General features: G+C 38.3%; 1 pseudogene; it reads right to left on the bottom strand.

Moving 5' to 3' along the window:
- Positions 1 to 760: 760 nt before the first annotated feature.
- Positions 761 to 860, bottom strand: LOC122127740 (annotated as a pseudogene).
- Between the last annotated feature and the right edge of the window lie 5,871 nt (positions 861 to 6,731).

Below are 6,731 nucleotides of genomic sequence, written 5' to 3'. Positions count from 1 at the left end.
AAGGATAAGTATGTATCACTACCTCTTTGAAGTTGTGGAAGGCTGTACAAATTGTTCTCCTAAATCCTAATGATTCGGTTAATTTTCTTAAATTTCAAAAATGTCATTAATTCCTTTTTGTCAATACAACATATTTTCACAATCCAAATAAAAACAATATCTTATAGTAACAATTCATGGATTCTGTGGAGTTCTTCAAAGTGAATTGTCTGCTTTTGATGTCAAAATGTATTCAAGAGTTTTTGTATACATCTATAATGATTTATGCAGAGTTTGTGATTTTGTTGATCGGAAGTAATTTTAACTTATCTGTTGAAATGAGTAGTATAGAAACTAAAGATATTTCCGGTGTTTGTCTGAAAAAGTATATTTTAAAATATTCTATATTCTATGTTTGCATAGTGTCCATAATCTATTTTATTCTCTCCTAGATATAATACATTGAATTCTACATTGTTTTATAACATATAGTTTCATTAATGTGTCCTTTCAGATTGCATTCCATACAGAAACAGTTTAAGATTCCTTTTTTTTCCCCTAGGTCCTTTTAGTATTATATTTCTTTGGGATAAAAAAACAATGTTGTCTAATTTCAAAAGTTGTGTAAAGGTTATGCTATGTAAAGGCCTTTCTAAGGTGAAAATTTAATACACTGATGTCAAAGTAACTTTTAATTATATGAATTAGGTGTATTGTTACACTTGTAATTTTGTAATCAACTTTTTAATAGCTGTTTTTCATTTCTTGCATCTGAAGAATGAAAAATTTTGAATACTTCACGAATTTTCATATCATCCTTGTACAAGTGCCATGTTAATCTCTGTATTGTTGTAATTTTGGTATACAAGCTGCTGAAGAATGTAGTATCCTGTAAATTTTAGTAGTTAATGATGAAATATTTATACAGGCTTATATGCTTAGGTGCCTATTTGTAACAAGGAAACCTTATTGTTCCTAAAAATGCTATTAATCTTATTTCCCTAAAATTCTGTGAATAGTTGAAAAAAACCTGTTGTACAGTTGATTGCTCACATTTGCAATTTTTTTGTCAATGACTATTTTAAGTCTTTTTCACTTAGAATTTGATCAAACTTTCAAGTATTAATAGCTAAGTCCAAAGGAGACGGCTTTTTCAAGTACTTATTTATCCAACTGTGTTAGATCTGTGGAGCCAATGGATTCAAAGTAAGCCTTGTTTAAGAGCTACTTCTAAACATATGCAGCTGAGATTTTCCCAAATGAGGTCTTACTGGCACAAATGTCTACCTGACCCTTTACCCTTCTTCCATGTAGGAATAGACCAACCAGAATATCTTACTCTGACAGCATAGATTGTATTAGTGGAACAAATCTAATCTTAGTTACAAGGGATCATAGAGAGATGAACAGTTCAGCCAGAATTGTTCATACTAGAAGGCATTTTATCAAAATATGATTGTTTATGATACCTACCATTTTAAATGTAGCTAAAACCAAGAAAGTGAAAAATTGTTCATATTCATGATTACCTAATGTCTTGGCCTGTCTACCTTCCAAAAAGGCAGGAACATACACTACTGCCATTTTATCACCAAATATTTTCATAGTTGCAAGAGAAGTCCATATATTTCTCTTCAATATTAGGTCTTAAATTGGTAATGTTTTTTATTATTATTTTTATTTTTATTTTTATTGTGAACAAAATGTACAGAGGGGTAACATTACATGGGCAAGATAATGAGTACATTTTTTATCAAGTATTGCAACCTCCTCCTTTGTTACCCTTCACATCCCTTCCCAGCCTCCCCCTGACCCCCACCCAATCCACCTCCCAACCAATGTTGTAAAGCTCGTTTTCGACATGACAACTTGTACTTCTCATTGTTGCAACAGGTCCACCTGTATCCTTAAACGACTTGTTTTTCCCTTTCTCCTTCACAAATTATACCGACATCAAATATAGTGAAAGCAGGGGTTATAATCTGGGGGAGGGACATACAAAGCAACAAAAAGATAATCTTATAAGTGCGTTAGAAACAAATGCATGAAAGAAAAAAAACATTTAAATACATATCTAAGGATTCATTTTCCTAACATCACATTATCTGACCTTTTCTGCTTGACTCATACATATACTAGATATTGCAAATAAGAGAAACCATGGGACCTAGGTTTCTTTGGGCCTGGCTTACTTCACTTAATATAATTTTTTCCAAGTCTTTCCATTTCCTAACAAATGGGGTAATGCCATTCTTTCTGATGGAGGCATAGAATTCCATTGTGTATATATACCACATTTTCTTGATCCATTCATGTACAGAGGGGCATCTGGATTGGTTCCATATCTTAGCTATGATAAATAATTCTGCAATAAACATAGGTGTGCTGATAGCTATAGTGTGTTCTTGTTTGTAAACATTTGGGTAAATGCCCAAAAGTGGGATTGCTGGGTCATAGGGGAGCTGAATGTGAAGTTTTTTGAGGAGTGGTTGTACAGGTTTACACTCCCACCAACAATGCAGTAAGATTCTTTTCTGTCCACATCCCCTCCAGCATCTGTTGTTATTAGAGTTTTCCATTTTTGCCATTCTAACTGGGGTGAGGTGGTATCTCAATGTTGTCTTGATTTGCATTATCACCCTACACCAGAATCAACTCCAAATGGATCAAAGACTTCGGAGTCAAAGCAGACACTCTGAAAACATTACAGGATGGAATTGGAGAAACCCTAGGTCTCCTTGGCGCAGGCCGAAATTTTCTTAATAGAGACCCGGAAACACAACAAATCAAAGAAAGGTTGGACAAATGGGATTGCATGAAGTTGCAGAGCTTCCGCATGGCAAAGGACATAGCTAGCAAGATCAATAGAAAGCCCACGGATTGTGAGAAGATCTTCACTAGCCATACAACGGACATGGGTCTCATATCTAAAATATACTTGGAACTCAAAAAATTAAATCCCCAACAACAAATATTCAAAGAAACAACTGTCTAATAAATAAGTGGGCTAAAGACTTAAAGAGAAACTTCTTTGAAGAAGAAAGAAGAATGGCCAATAGACACATGAAGAAAAGCTCAACCTCCCTAAATTGCTAATGTTTTAACCACAGTGTTTCCTCTTGCATCCAGGCTGTAAATCTACAAATGGTAAAGCTTTAGGTTTAACTCTAACAAACACTGAGGTAGAGATAATGGAATAATACTTTAAAACAGTTGCCTTTGATACCCTAACCACAACAGAAAAATGCAAAACAAGAGCCTATTCATTATATTATATATAGTTATATATTTTACATTTATATGTGATGATTTTATATTTCACACTATGAAAGTTACTAGAATTATTTGATAATTTGACAAATAAATTGATATTTATTCCAATCAATACAATTAGAATATAAATAATTAGGTTTAGAATATATATCAGAATATAAAATGTATCAATGCAATATTTTAGGTACAAACTTGTGATACCTTCTAAGTGTACATGGCCTTCTGAATTCACATAGAAAAAAATGAGTGTTGTTTTCCTCTAATCTATATGGGATTTTATTCTGCTGCTCTGTTTATTGTTTTAACTCGTTGGTCCCAAACTGTTTTTCTCCATATTTCTGAAGCACTCCAGTGATTATGCCCAAATTTTGCTGATATGTTGTCTAAAAAATACTTCTCTTCTGTAGGACCCATGGGTCCTAGGATCTCAGGTCCCAGTTACCTGTATCATCAGATAACAGGGGCAAGACTTCTCACCTAGGCCCATGCAACATGCCAACAGAAAGTAATTGAAGAGCTATCTGGTCGTTAATTGGACATAATCAACTCCCAGGTTTTCCTGCATGGTCTGGCTTGTACGTCCTGCTCAGCTTTCTCTCTCAAAGCTGGAGCTCTACCCTCTGGGCCACTGCTCCACTTCTGGTTCACTGGTGGTTTATTGTAGTAAGAGTCTCACCGAGTTTCCTGCTCAGCTGGCTTTGAATGGCGATCTCCTGAAGAGGCTTCAAGTGGCTTTTCTCAGGGATTCGCAGAGGAGCTGCTTCACACAAATCCTTAGTCTAAATCTCGAGAGGTACTAGAGAAAAACAGAAACACAAAGATGCTTCTAGTGTGTTCTAGATACTTAAAGTTGGAGACACAAAACACTCATAATGATTAGATCATTTCATAGGCAAAAGGAACAATGCAGACAGTATGAGGATCACTCCAGATTTCGGTCCTCTCATCCTGAGACAGTAAATTCTAGCTCAATGCTAAGTGACAGAATTGGCATATCCTGTGGATATTTGCTCCAAAATACTGTGACACTCATTTCTCATGTTTGGCCTCAAACCTGTGACCAGAGAAGAAGATGAGGAGAGAAAGCAACTATAATAAACATTGGGTAGTTTACTTCTTAATTCAAACCATTGGAATGACCCTGCTAAGAAGTCAGATTGTCCAGATTAAAAAATGAATAAGAAAGGAAAGAATATGTCAATGGCTGCTGATTGTAATCCCACCTCCTTAGGATGCTGAGATGGAGAGAATCTTAGCTTGAATCCAGCCAGTGTAGGAAAGTCTATGACACTGTTACTTCTAAGAGATCACAAAAAAAAACAGAATTGAGGCTATGACTCAAGCTTCATGTACTACCCTTGAGCAAAAGGAGCTCAGGGACAATGCCTAGGCTCATAGTTCAACCTCAGGACCTGCCCCCTCAAAAAGATCCTGTACTTCCATGTCATTGTCTATGTATGGATGTATTCCTATAGGTGAAGCTATAGAATAGCTATGATGAATGGCACCAAGCTAGGAAATTTGTATTCAATACAATAATTTCATAACACAGAGGCTTCTTTCAAGACAGTGCATGTTCCCGGGAACTCATCACTATTCCCAGTGTAACCTGAGGGTTTCTCTGCATCCCAGGCCTGCTGGAAGAAGTCTCTCACATTGTGTGGACAGGCAGACAAAAGGCCTCACTCCTGTACAGCTTGGTAACAAACAATTCCACCTGAGCCAGTTAGTGAGGATGAATGTGGGCGTGCTCTGAAGGTCAGGAGAAAAGGGTCTCTTTGTACCCCAAGCTATCTCTCTCCCCAGTGCTCTGTTTTAACAACAAGTTTTCATTTGTGCCACTTTCCATGGCAGATAAAGTTATGTGCACTTATCCTGCCTTTGTGAGACTATGTTTTTGTGTTCAGATAAAGTGCTCAATATAATTCAGGAGTACTTCTGGCAGACAACTAGGGCACTGAATCTAATGAAATGTTTCATTGGAGCAATGATGGGCCTATGATGCCTCTCCTAGGTTTGGGAAATCCAAGCACATGTTGGATATCACAAAGCTTCCTTTCATCTAGGGCTGGTGAAGCTCATAAGATTTTGAAACCTTTGACCTCTCCTTGTTGGGCCTTGGGTGGCTAGGTTTTGATCACAAGGCCTTTGAGCTGAGCAGGAGCACAGTGCAGAAGCCCAGTGTTTTTCCATTTTGTGTAACAACATCACTTCTGGTCTGTGAGTGTGTGTGTTTGTGTGGGGGTGGGGGTGGGGGAGTGGGGGTATGTGTGCACGCACACACATACATGAGTCCTGGAGCTTGAACTCAGGACCTGAGCACTGTACCTAGTTTCTCTTGTAGAAGGATAGCCTTCTCCCACTGGAGCCACAGAGCCACTTCAGGGTTTTTCCTAATGATATGGTCCTGAGAAATCAAGCCTAGGGTTTCATAGATGCAAAACACTCTATCCCTAATGCACTTTCCCAGACCTCTACCTCAGATTTGTTAGTGTTTTTTGTCTTGTTGTTGTTGTTGTCAGTTGTAGGAGTTGAAGTCTGGGCCTGGGTGCTTTCCTTGAGCTCCTCAGCTCAAGTCTTGTGCTCTACCACTTGAGCCACATCGCCACTTCAGGTTTTCTGGTGGTTCATTGGAGCTAAGTGTCTCAAAGACTTTCCTGCCCAGGCTTGATTTGAGCCATAATCCTCAGATCTCATTCGCCTGAGTAGCTAGGATTACCAGCATAAGGAAAGCACCCTGCTTCCACTTCAGGTTCTTAGTGAATTGGAGATAATAGTCTCATGGGACCTTTTGTGTCTGGGATATTTTGGAACCCAGATCTTCAGATTTCAGGTTCCTGAGAAGGCGGGATGACAGACCAACTACTGACCCCTTGGGCTTGGCTTCTGCTGCAAGGTGGTCCATGGTTCCAAGTGGTGAAGTGCTAGCCATGAGCCCTAGAGGTAAGGGTCAGCACCTAGAAGCCGAGTTCAAGGATCATGACAGAAAAAAAGAAAACATTTGTCCACAGAAGACAACTCACTAGTCTTCAGTAATACATAATTTTATACTTGCCATGGGAGCATATCTGAGACTCAATATACTTGTCTGCATAATCATCTCAGTTGTGGATCCCTTACAAGGGCACGATGTAAGAATGCACCCTGTGAAGGACACAGTACATGTCACTCTTTGCAGGACTCAGCACACAGCATCTTGTGAAAGACTTAGCACCCAATGCAGGACTCAGCACACTGCACCCTGTGAAGACTCAGCACATAGCTCTGTTCCACAAGCTGTCATTAAAATTAGGGTGCTTTCATCAATATCACCGTTCTTTAAGGAAAATTTCACAAACCATACAAGTTCACATCTAATGGTTTAATGGGGTGGTTTTTTACTTGGGGGAGGTAGACATGGGGCTTGAACTGAAAGCATGGGGATATTGTTCTAATGATATTTGCTCAAGGCTAGAGCTCTATGACTTGGAGCCATATTT

This window comes from Dipodomys spectabilis, unplaced genomic scaffold (assembly GCF_019054845.1).
Source record: "Dipodomys spectabilis isolate Male_0828 unplaced genomic scaffold, ASM1905484v1 ptg000309l, whole genome shotgun sequence".
Classification (NCBI taxonomy): domain Eukaryota; kingdom Metazoa; phylum Chordata; class Mammalia; order Rodentia; family Heteromyidae; genus Dipodomys; species Dipodomys spectabilis.
This window is presented reverse-complemented; position numbering and strand designations above follow the sequence as displayed.